Source organism: Antrostomus carolinensis, unplaced genomic scaffold, assembly GCF_000700745.2.
Source record: "Antrostomus carolinensis isolate BGI_N321 unplaced genomic scaffold, ASM70074v2 scaffold1534, whole genome shotgun sequence".
Lineage (NCBI taxonomy): Eukaryota > Metazoa > Chordata > Aves > Caprimulgiformes > Caprimulgidae > Antrostomus > Antrostomus carolinensis.
Window position 1 is genome coordinate 1 of NW_010309858.1, and position 13,631 is coordinate 13,631.

Consider the following 13,631-nt stretch of genomic DNA (forward strand, 5'->3'; position numbering starts at 1 on the left):
ATCCAAACCCCGCCGGGGCCGGGGCCCAGCGTGGAGCCCGCCAAAAACCCTGCCGGCCCCAGGGCCCACCAAAGTCCGCCCGGGCTCAGCAGGGCCCATTAGAATCCCTCACCCCATGCAGGCTGCTACTGGGGAAGCAGATCGTCCTGAAATGTACTGGGAACTGCTCGAGAGAGCGGCAGAATCTGTGTCAGGGCTGTTGCAAGAGTGCCACGGCATAAACAGTCAGGCGAGGGGTGCTTGTTCGCTGTTTAACGGAGCAGCTCAGACACCGCCACAGAGGCCGTGTGTGTTTAGTTCTCATCAGAGCTTCCCAGAGTGGTTGTGTCCAAGTGCCAGCTCTCTGCAGAACAGATCAAATCCACCTCCACTATCACCCCCTTCGTTTCATCAGAATTATAAGTGAGATAAACGCTGCACAAGTTCATGCTGAATTGTTCCAGTTCTTGAGAGTTTACTGCAAATACCCAGTCAGAGAGAGACCGGCTACTGTAAAATTTCTCATCATTCTCTCCTCCAGCCCTGCTTAGATGGGCTTCCAGCCCTTTCTGAAGGGCTTCCAGACAAAAATTTTTGTTTTTTTCTCATTACTGTTTTGCTTCAGTTTGAAATTAAAACTGAAAAGTTTTAAAAAAATCCTTGCTTCTAGAAACAGATGAATGCATAATGCTTGACTGGGTAAAGAAAGAGGGGCTTTTTCCTTATCATCAACTTGCCAAAATTCAGTTTGCAGTGAGATTATTCTTCTTCCAATTCTGCCTTCCCTCCTTTCATTAAACTCATACTGAAATAACACTCTTAATCCCCAAGAAGCATCAATATTTTTTGCTGCAAAGTGTTGCACAATTTGTGGTATGGACTAATGCCATGCATTTGCCATGAAGCAAGGTTTGACGTAGCTAAGGAACATCAAGTACAACACCACATTTTATCAAAACCAAACAGCAGAACAATGCACACAAGGCTCTTGCAAATATACCAGACCCATCAGATTTCGATCTGATAATGTCAATACAGAGAAGAAATACAGAGTACAGCCTGTCTTCATTAACACAGAAATGAGCCCAGCAGTTCCACTCTCCCTCTGCAGTGGGCCCTTAACCCAACAGACTTGGGGACCAGCCTCTCAGGCTGAAATATCATGAGTTTGGAGTTTAAAGACACAAGCTGTTTTCACCAGACCACACAACCCTCATAAATGCCACGGAATGGACTTGTCCAGTTTATGCTGCAGCAAGGAGGACCACGCAGCATCTTGGTTCCTTGGGAATGCCTCTCTGGAGACCTTCAGCAGGGGACTGACCTCTCTCCCCAGCTCTGCCTGCAGCTAAAAGGGAGGCACCCACACAAATCACCAGTTAGCTGTCAGAGGCTTAACGTGCACCGTATGGCTTACCACGGCTTAATGTGCCCTTGCTAATGAGGAAGCAGTATGTATAAGAAGAATGCGTGGTGCACTGCAGGGAAAAGCTGGAGAACAGTAGCAGAGGTTCAGGCTGAGCTGTGACCACTGGTGTTGCAGAGAAGCAGCTCACCAGTGCCGCGGCCATCCCTCATCTTCCCGTCGTGGGTGTCAGCACCGGGAGCGCGGAGGACACGGGGGTGCATCCAGAGGGCTTACGGCAAGCAGCACAGTGGAGACAGACCCCAGCTGCTTTCACCCGGAGCCTGCAGGTCTAGCTGTGAACACTACACAGGTACCAGGGGATCTGTCCCACTTCCCAGGCAGGTTTAGGTGTTGGCCACACACTCCAGTTCAAATGCCACCAGCACCTGATCAAGCTAAACAAAAGCTATCTCGGGTCCATCCGTATGCCCAGTTGACATACTCTATTACAACATGGGTTGTCATTGACAAATTAGGGGAGTAATTGTCTGTGTGCCTGTAATTGTCCCATTACACACGCAAAAGATCTGACCAGATGCATCAGTTTGTCAGAGAGCAGGGCAGCACCACACAAAAATGTGCAAGCCAGTCCAAAAACTAGAAACATTAGAGCAGCAAGCAGCCTAATGATGCAAGAGATTAACCCTAAATAAGGGGTATAACAACCCTGGGCAGCAAATGTAAAGCCACTTTGCACACACTTGTGCTGCGCCAGGTGCTCTGCACAGGCAGTTCAGCAGAGGGGTTGTGCTCATGTTGTGGCTAACCTGCTTCCAGCACCCAATCCGGCTGCTCACAGCGACCCAGGGCACCCCGGCATTTCAGGTTGCTGCACACTGCCCTGAGCCGCACCTGAGCTGAACCTGCTGGCTCTGACACTGGGGGAGCCTCCGTACACCACAGTGCTTTCCTAAAAAAGAAAACAAAAAACTAACCAACAAAAAAACCCCACCAACTCCTACTGGCATCACCAGGTTCTTCACTCACTTTTTCTGCTCATTTTTAGGGGAGATGTATGGGGTGCACGTGCAGAGGGGGCCAGTTTGCACTGGGCTCTGCTTTTCAGTGGAAACCAAGGCATTTGAGTTTCTATGTTCCCTAGAGCTCCATCTTCATGGTTTGTGCCTCTGGTGCAGGGCCTATCGGGAGGAAGGATAGAAAGAAAAGCGTTGACTCCCAAGGCTGGAGCCAAAATAACGTAACTCACCATTGACATAATTTAACAAAAAAGATAAATCCTGAAATGGTGTGTAAGGCCCCATTAGTGATTGGAAGAGCTTATCACAGAGTGAAGCGCTAAAGTGAGGATAAATAAGGAAGCATACACTTCCGAAACTCATGCTATGACTTGTTTACAGTAGAGCCAAGGTTTTGTTTAGTTCAATAAATATCCTAATTTAGACACCAATCCAAACCTCCTTTAACGAGACACATGGAAATCTGGCAAAAAGAGCTCCTTCCAGTGATGCTGACTTTGCAGAGCTTGAAAGTTATACTGCAGGAGTGATTTTCCCCACCATGTTTTCTCTTTCAACCATGACTGAAGGCAGATAACACAAAAGGTGAGTGCAAATATTTTTAAAAGAAAGTTTCTAAACCTTTGTTGCATTTGTTATGGGCAAAGACCTAGTCTCTCTAAACTGGTTTGTTCTATGCAGTAACCAAAATGATTTATTTTCTCAAGTCTCATTTTAAAGGGCAGGTAGTGGTCATTTTGTTATTTCATTAAAGAAAAAATGCACAAAGACCAAAGGTTGGTCTGATTTATGGCTGAGCTGTCTGGTATATGTTATGGCTTGGATTTACATTAAACCATTGTGACAGAGTAAATTAAATAGACACTATAACTCGAAAATGTTTAAAAGGCCATTACTTAGCTGAATAAATGGGTTGAAAGTGTTGTCTGCATGCCTCTCCCATACACATTAGCTGAGGATGATGGCTTCATCCAAGATTCAATCCGATCTGTTGCTGTTACACATATTGCCAGGCTACAGCAAATATTACAAGTCACATATAATTTTTTTTTAAAGAACAGTGAGGGAAAACAAATACAATCAGATAAACTGACTCCTTTTGCAACTTCAGCATCTCCTCCTTAAGTTTTTTCTAGCATCATCACACGTAACGTAAAGAGAACAAGAAAATGACAGATATAAAAAAGTTTACCTTTTTATATAGAGAAACTAGAGGGGACAGTTACTAGGGGACAAAGGTTTACCACCCAGGCACTTGGCTTAGCATCTGCATTTCCAGGTAACCATTGGGTTGTACCACCAGTAGAGCAGCCAGACATTTCACAGCTTATGTGGAAGCAAATGCAGGGTTTGAACATAAGGGACCAAGAAAGTGAAGCCATCAGTTACACCTTCTGCACAAAGCTGTGCCTCGTCGCTGCCAAGAGCATGCGTGACCACAGCCTGGAAATCAGGAGAAACAAAGTCACCTCAGGAAAAAAACTCCAGCTATTTTTGGCTACCTGATTCAAAAGTGACTATAGCATCACCAAACAGGCAGCAGGGGAGGGAGACAGGCTTGTGTGACCTAGAGGGACTCTCCAGCAAAGGTCAGGGTGCCTGCAATCACCCAGCCTCCACTGGGCACCCACTCCCTGCTGGGGTTTTGTTCAGAGGCATCTGAAAGGCCGCAGAGACACACGTCACTCCTGGGCAGCTCCCCAGTGACCTGCACTCCCTTTGCCAAATCTCTCCTCCTGGCATTTAAAAAAAAAAATAGTGGTTTGCTGACATTTTCTTGTGAAAACCTCTCAAATGCTTTATCACTTGAGTTTATTTATAAAATTCTTCCACAGCTAGCTTGAACTACCTCATAAATATCACCCTTCTGCCAGGTTTTTTGTTTAGACTCTATTCTTCCATACAATGAACAGAAACATATTGGATTAACAGAAGCATGCCACAGAAACATCCTCGCCCTGGCGCTGTCTGCGTGGCCTGGGACAGCCCCTGTTCTCTCCTGTGCAAACGCGCAGACCTGCCCTCGGTAAAACACGCTGTTCTCCAGCAGACAAGGCTCAGTGGGCAATGGGTGCTGTGACGATGGCCGCGAGGTGCTCAGATCACAAGTATAAGGCTCATTTCAGGGTGTGTGCTTTAAGTTCAGGTATCAAAGCGCATCAGCTGGCATTTCTGTGTGCCTCTTTTGCCAGTTTCTGGAAAGGTTTATGGTTTCTCAGTCAGCTGTGATGACTGATTCTCCATGTGCCTCTACAACTTTGTTTTACAACAGCAAAGTAAATCTGTTATCAGCTCACAATTAAACAACTATTAATCTGAAGCACTTTGTATGAATGCAAATACATGTTTGTGAAGATTTCTCCCATAACCAATTTGAAATGCCTCTTAAATATAATTTCTCTCCAACATCTTTATTTCATTGACAATTCAACTGAAATCTGTGCTGAACGGTTACATCAGATCTTAGATTTCAGGTGACTTCCCTGTAAATGCAAGGGAGGAGTTTCCAGTTTCTGTGCCACAGTGAATTTGGACTATTTGGTATGACAAGAGGCAATCCCATTAGTTCATGGTTAACAAATTGCCCTTTTTCCAGAGAATCAAGATCAAAATGTAATTTTATTACAACTTCAAAACCTTTCTTGTGTTGGACAGCTGAGCAGTGAGTAATTGGGATATGGAATCTTGCATCTACAGCAGTCAGCTCCAACTCACAGCCCATGTTAGGAATGACTAAAACTTCTTGCTGGATGGTGCCAGCACAGTGCCATCATCCCTGGTGCACAGAGGTGGTGCCTGACAGGACCACTTGTCTCCAGCACCATCACTCCAGCCCTCCTCCTGTCTCCTGTGGTTGAGACAGGACATTTTAAAATTATAGTGAAATCTACAGAGAAATCATAAGCAAAATTTCACCTTAGCAGTTTCTAGAAATAGGGCATGTCATGTCAAAATATCATGATGGCTTCCAGTCTAGAGGAGGGGAGGACAGGGATGGTCACAAGCTATACATTTCTTCTCAGAATAGCAGATAACAAGTAACAGAATCTTAAAGATATCGGGATCATAATGATAAGCAAATAATTCTGCCATCTTTCCTACACTGCTGAAATCAATAGTCTACTTGTGAAGTGAAACAGCAATGCTGTGAGAAATTATATTTGGTGATTGCTTTGCTTTCTTATATCTTTTAAAATACTCCTTATTTACATTTCAGGATTTCTGTAACTTTTTTTATAAGAGTAAGCATATGCAAATGGTTTTTCTGCTTTACTTCATTCATTAGTAATATCCAACTCCACAGGCTTGTGTATTTAATATGCATCCATAGCGTAGCTTGTGGTCAAGATGCCAACTGTTCTTCCACATACATTTAATTTCCTTGGATGAAATGCTGATTTAAGTGGACTTAATAAAGTAGTAAATCATTTAAGCATGGAAATGAAGCTGTTGCATATGAGAGATCTTTTCCAGTCATCTCATTACTGCATACTAATGGTGCAGTTTAATCTCTACATCTTTTGTTTCGTCTGATTAGACACATCCCAGTTCCTATTAGGCAGCAGGAAGAGAGCAAGCTATCCTTAGAAGATAGCAGTGTGAGGCTCAGTCCTTGCTTCCTAGCACACCCAAATCCCACATCTTTTCATGTGCCTGAGGATGACAGTGCCAAGTGCCAAGTGATTCTAGATATCCAAAATCCTTATTGCTCTGGTCTGCCAAGTTCAGGAAGACATTTCCATCTTGTTAATTCTTGGGCCTTTCTCTGTCTGTTGATTTTGCACTGAAATTCTCTAAACACCAAGGTAGAGGAAGGTTTGTCCTACATAGTAGGACTAACATAGTTGCTACTTAGTAAACTAGTCATTAGAACTTATCTAGTTGCCACAAACTGAGCCAACATATGTTTTCCATACGTTTTTTACTCCTCCTGCAGTGCTGTGCAGTGTGCTGCTTACCCGTGATGAGTTTGTCTGCTGACTCTCTCAAGTATACAAGTATAGTCTATAAATTTATAGACCAATCTATGTTAAGGCTCCTCACAATCTAATGACATCAACAACCTCTCAATTCCTTTTAAAACTTTAACTTGATTTATCACTCGCCTGCAGGGAAACAGTACACAGTAAACAATTACCTAACAGGTTAGGTAGGTGAGGCTCAAATGTAACTCAGAGGAGGTCATTGTGATCTGTTCTTGTCCTCTGCAGCCAGTCTGAATTTTGCACATATTCTAATTTAAAAGTTACATCCACGTGCTACTGTTCTGACCCAGAAACACCTATAATTTCTTGCAGAATATAGAAAGAAGTGACTGAATAAAACTGAAATCCTAGCAAAAGGCAACTTTATGAACTGTCAATGCATGCAGCTTGGCCAAACGATTTGAAAAAATATTTTTGACAGAGATGTTTTGTCAGAGACATTTTTGTTTTGTCAAAACCTACATGACTCGTGGAGACATACTGCAGAGTTATAAAAAGCCAAGCTGGAAGAGATCTAAGATCATGCCCGTCCATCCCTCACCCAAAGGAAAGATCAACCACATGTATGTAATTCCCCATAGATGTTGGTGTAACCTGTTATTATGTGTCTGTTGTTGGGATTCCTATCCATACCATCACCGATTTCTTACATACATCTAACCTGAATTTTGTTTGCTATAGTTCAGGCTTGTTATTTCTCCTTTTGTCTCACTGGAAATGGGGAAGGTTTATCTCCCTTCAGGCAATTTTTTATTTGAAAACTGTTACCATCTTTCTGTAAAATAGCCCTGATTTTCTAATCTTTCTTCATAAAACATATCTGCTAAAACTCTAGCCCTTCTTGCTACACTACTAGGCTTCTGGTTTTGTATGTGGGGTTTTTTTGTTAAGTACAGTGTCCAAAGCTGGACAGGATACTGTAGCTAAAGCTAGTCTCACTGCTGCTGTGTACGCTGGAAGGGCAGTTTTGTTATCTCACAGTTTTCACACCTATTTATATGTTTTCATCTATTTTTTCCACACTTTTTGGCACTGTCAACTCATGTTTAACCTGTGATCCACTGCAACATTACATTATTTCTTTTTTCTAAAAACAACCATCCAGTAAGTCATTTACCATCTAATATTTGTGCAATTGTTGCACATTTTTGCAATATACTGTGCTACTGATCTCAGTTTTGCCTGTTTAGAACAACCTCTTACTTAATTCAGATCACTGCCATAATGTGTCATCAATGTTTTGACTTTTCATCCTGTCTTTCAAAGGGTTTACTGGATCTCCCAGCTGGCATGACCTACAAACTCAGTAAATTGACTCTCTTTTTTCATGAGCAATCTCATTAATGAAAATATTGACTAGTCTTTGGCCCATGACAGATCACAGTGGAGCCACATTAAAACCAGCTTAGTTTGACTGTGAATCACTAATAACAACTCTTGAAGTACAATTTTGCAACCAGTTTGAACACAGTTTAGAGAAATTTCATCAAGACCATGTTTTCCTCGTTCATAAAATTATCCTATGAAGTAGTATTAAGTTGAAAACCTTGCACATTCTCTACTACTCCTGGAGAAATGTCAGCCTGTCGTGCTATCACAGAACAAAATGGGTCGAAACAGTGCTTGGAAATCTACTGTGGCTTTCGTAGGTGTTTTGCAAATAGATTATTTGTACCACGAGTTTTGAAGAAGCTGAAGTTACTCTTCCTGACCTATATTTGCCTTGCTCATCTTCTCACTGTAACCTTTTAAAGTTACTTTCTGTATTTATATTTTTCTGTTTGTCAGATCTCTGCTTTTCTTTTTTGAAAATAACAACGGAAAGATTGCCTCTGCCACCTTCCTAAGCACTTTTGAATGGATTCCAAAAAGACCAGCTGATGTGAAGCATCTAACTTGTATTCTTTTACCTTTCCAGTCTAAAGCTTTGGGTTTGTTGTTTTGGTTTGGTTTTTTTTTTGACTATGTTAATTTGTATGGGCACATTGATCAGAAAGTCCAACCAAGTTGCCAGTGACAAAGTTATAAAAGTTCATAATGCTCTCTCTAGTTGGATGGGGACAGTGAAAAAAAGGAAAAAGAAAACAAATCTATTCCAAACTGAAAAATAATGTTTTTTAACATTGTAACACATTTTTAAAACTTTCAAGAGAATTAGAAAAATATTTTAAAACTTTAGATGTTATAAGTTATGGCTGTTTTTACTTAAGCATAATATGCCTTCTGGAAAAAAAAAAAAAAAGAAAAATATTGTTATTCATTTAAGATTTGTATATTTCTTTTCTCCTTTTTTTCCTGGGACACACATCAAGGAAAACTTATTATCAGCTGTTTCCTCTTCGATACCATGCTACACATCACAATTTAAAAACTATGTTATGCGCCTTTGGCACTCAGCACCCAGGCTATGATTTCTACATGGTGAAATAAGACTGACAGGCCCAAAGTAGAGTTAAAGGTTTATGAGCGAGCAGCTTCACAGACCACGACCTGAGCTGTCTGGTCTGTGGATTATACTGTTCCCTTTGGCAAACTGGGGCTTTCTCCATGTAAGTGCAGAAAAGAAAGGTGTATAATAAAAAAAGGAAAGGACTGATCTATTTTATTTTCAAGGCATTGCAGAAATAACCTTTTCAAGGATATCACACTTCAGAAATAGTTCAGTGAGACTTGCATCTCACACATGCACCCTTGTCCTAAATCAGCTTTCTGCACGCAGCTTCAGCTGCAGTCGCTCAAGGCACTGAGAAAGCAGTGATCGGCTGGAGAGTCTCCCTCTGAAATAGCTGATATCATCCATTGCAAGATCCCCCCAAGCAATCAAAACCAATACAGTCATTTTATGCTCCTGCACCATAAATCCCTTAATAAGTAACCACAGAGCACTTCACAGAGGTATGAGCATACTACCTATTTATCAAAAGCAGGATCTATGCTGGAGGAACACATTGACAATTACACTAAAGGAAAAAAGAATGAATCCTCCAGCTCCATTATCTTAAGACAACAGCTAGAGAAAAAAGACAGACATTGCTGATGAGAAAATGAGAGGACACATGCTGGAGTGATTAACAAGTTTGGACTTCATAGTTAATTGGTTCTTTCTGGGAAGCCACTTGTGTATAATCACACCAGTACATATTCACATGCAGGTAATGATCCAGGTCATATTTATGATTTATGCTTTATTGCTTTCAGTAGATAAAAAGCAACATAATAACAACTTAAAACTGTGGAACTTTTCCAATGCTATCCATTTCAAGGCACCCCCAGTCCACTTGCCTCCTTTTTCACCACAATGTGGCAGGCATAGGAGAATGGACAGTGTCACTGCACTATCCCAGCCTCCCTAAAGAGGCCCACTTTCTGTTAGCCAAACACTTGGACCATAGACCTCTTACTACCTTTGCATAATTATGTAAGGCTAGATTGAGAGGACACTGGTAGCTATCTTGCTTCAAAAAGACCCCTCAAATTTACTGAGCAAGAGTCATATTTTCTTTCCTGACATTTCCTGGAAGCAAGTAGCATCTGCCCTTTCCAGTTTCTGCCTCGCCTCTTCCACCACCTGAGCCAGAGAAGCATCTCTACAACTCCACCTGACCCCTGTGCCCTTGCTCTTGGGAAGGTGTGTGCAGAACAGATGCCTGACCTGGGTATCACACCTGAACCCAAACATGTAGTCGCTGCTCAGCATTAGGCAAGAGATGCTTTATTCTGCCTCACTCCTTTGGACAGATGTGTAAGCCCAGGGAATAACCTAGCCCAGAGAAATGAATTGTCAGTAATCAGGCCTTTGCAGTGTTGTGATGATCTGCTCCACTTATGGTTTTTGGTTTGTTTCGGGTTTTTTTTGTTTGTTTTTTTCAGCCAAGCCCTTTGAATGGGCTGAGGAATGAAGGTGTGAGAACTGACTGAGGAACAGAATTATGTGGGTTGATCACACAGTATTTTTTTATTTTATTATTTTAACTAGCATATCAGGTGAACACACACAGCCAAATCATAAAATTGAGATAAAAAAAGATAATAGGTAACACCTATCCTATCCCTCTGTTGCTACCAGATTGTTATCTGCAGTTCATTTTCCACTTGGGTTTTTCATGGGATAGGCAATAGCTCACTGCCTCTGAAAATCAGGCCCTACTGGTGCTCAGTGATGGGGCCTCAACCACTTCCCTTAGGAGACATGAGGTAATTGCTCTCAGATATTAATATGCAAATACAGCACCCAGAGTTCAAAAGGACTAGGTGCATCACACTGCAATTTCAGTCATTACGGTTACAATGGTTCCTAATTCTGATCACACACTGCAGCAGGGTGAGCACAGCACAGCTTCGCAGCCCAAGCACCTCCAGCCATACAACCGCCCTTCAGAAGAACAAGCTGCATAGGCAAGAAGTTATTCCCAAAAACTCATCTTCACTTTTTCTCCTTTTCTTCATTATATTCCACCACTTACAGCACATCTCATCATCTTGGTGATATACACTCCCACCCTCCTAACCGCCCTCCCCCCCAACATCCACACCCATTTGTCAGTAGCTCAGACCCCCTTTCTTCCCTTGCTCCCCAGGCAGCACGGATGTCAGAGTTTCAGAGATCTCTGACTCATATGACCTCCTCACCATCCTGTGAGGACACTTACTGGTGGGAGGGATCTTTCCCAAATTAACACCCCGAGTTACCAGCTCCTCAACGAATTCATCCTTGCAGCTTAGCAGAGGAGGCTTGCAATCATCTCTAATTCCTGTATTTTGTGTTAAGTGGTGGGATGCAGGGGGGGGAGGCAGTTCCCCAGTTTTAGACCCCAGTTTCACCAGTCCCTGGAGACCTGTGCTTTGCTAGGCATACAAAAGCACTCTTAAGGCCAGAGAAAGATCATGGCAAAAGTAAAACACAAAGTTATTTCATTACAACATAAAATTTAAGGGAAGTGGCTTATATTTATCAAACAATAATACACCTGCTAGGTCCCCCCGGCCCCCACCATGAAGGAGGCCATCATCTGATGTTTCATAAACCGGCTTACATCAACCTAACTGGCAATGGCTGCTAAAGGGATAGGAAGTCATCTCCTTCTCCCCCGAGCTGTGACTGATGATCCCATGACTTCAGGATATGCAGATCCAACAACAAAAACCTTAAACTTACCCTTCTTCCTTTCAGACTAATTTTGGGATCCCCCATACCGCAGTGCTGGTGCCAGCAGCAGGCACACAGAAACAAGATAAAGGAGCCAGAGCTGCCCTTTCAACAGAGAGCTCAAGTCGCCTTAAATAGGCTGTGACTAAATTAATTTGCAATCAAGCTCAAGGTGTTTCACATGGTGGCTGGGATGTGTGCTTCTGACAAGGCCCCACTTCCAGGCTTGCCTTCCTCCCAGCTGAGGAAAGGCTTGCTGATGTCCCTCCTTTTTGGGACCCGGGATCTGCTTAAAGCTGCTCTGCCCCCATCCCCTGTAACTCGGAACCTCGATGTCTGATGGAAATATCGGTTTGTAATATTTCTGCCACAGCGTTGCTGGCTGTTGTAGTGTGACTTTTTGTTGAAACATAAAGAGGCTTTAAAAATGCTGATGGCCCTTGGGCGTAGCTGCATGGAGCTATTATCTGGTGAAACCACTTATTAAAGGTGACAGCAGAGCTTACTAGCTGGCTTTGTTCTTGAGTATAAACAAATGGGTTATCCGTGCACAGTGAATTAAATTCTTTCTACACACCAGAAAAAAGGGGTTCAAACTCCAGCACGTAACTTTGCATTGTATGCGTATCGAAAAATTACATCTGATGGAAACCAAGATAAAGGGCAGGTCTCATTACAGCTGTTCACAGAGATCAAGCTGCATGGCAACAGAACATACTTGGGATGAGATGGTGCTTGCTTAGATCCCGGGACACCAACAACGGCTCTTTGTATTCTGCCTCCTTAAATTTGATAGCACTGGGCTGCTCCGCACCAGTACGAGCACACATCTCAGCCTGTGAATTACTTTCCTTCACTGAAGTAGTGAGGTCAGGTTTTAGGGAGCTAAAGGGTGATTGTCAGCCTCAACATTTATTGCAGTCCTCCGGTCCTTTACATTTTCAGCACTGCCAACCCTGATATCTGCTACAGCAAATTTATAGAACTGGGTAGGGGTCGCAGCGGTGGGCAGGAGCCAGGCTGCACCAGGGATAAGTCTGGGGAGGTGGAAGGGCAAAGCATGTCCTTCCAGTGGCAGGAAGGTAATAGATTGGAATAGCTTTATCACCTAATTTCTAAAATTAGAATTTTAGAATTTCCCTGAAAATTTCCCTGAAAGCAAAATTTCATTATCCCCTCACACCCAAACCTACTGGAAAAGCAAAGAGTGTCCATAAGCTGTAAGTGATTGTGTGACAGCTGCTGAATATGCCACGCATCCCCGTGCAGAGTGCTTTTCTCCATTAGATGCCTCCTGGCATGCCAGTGATTTCAGCCTGAACATGCTGAAATGCTTCACTCATGAACTATAAAATACTGAAAAATATTGGTTTGGCATGAATAACTGGTGAATCATCGGCATTTGTAATTGTTTGGGGGTATGGAGGTAGTCTTGGCTTATTTGTATTCTGGTTTCACATGAGAACATTGATATGAAACAGCAGTAATTGAATCTGATAAGCTCTGGTGAGCCTTCCCCCAAGAGAGGAGGTACGATTTGGAGAGAGATACAGGAGTACAGAGGGAACTCCAGAACGATGGATGGAGGCTTGCAGGTTGCCTCACATCACAACTCATAGATTTTACATACTCCTAAAATGAGTGATCATCATCTTAGGCAAAGCTAATTACCTGAGACATTATGATTGTATCTGCCATAAGAAGGATGAAATTCAAGGCGTTCCCCCCCCCCCCCCCCCCCCCCCCCCCCTTTTTTAAATTAATTATCTGTCTATTTAAGCTTTCTTTGAAAATACACGGATCTTAGACAGCATAAGACTGCAGTCTGTGAGTCTTTGGTGGTGGATGTTGTTTCTCCTCCTGTCAGTGTTTGGGCACAGGTTTCGTGGGATGACTGTGTTGAGAAGTGCTGTAGTCTACAGGAAGTGGGGCAACATCAGACCTTTGGTGTGATCCTCCATTCTCTCTGAACTGCAGTGACTCAGTAAGGGAGCCCCTGGTCGCAGATTTGGTTTGCACTTTTAAATTTCCTGGACTTGGCTAATTCACATGCTATAAGCGTGTGAGCTAGAGCCAAAGGGCTCATTTGGTCTTAACCCATGAAAGGCGACTCGGAGGACCAGGGGGCTGATGGA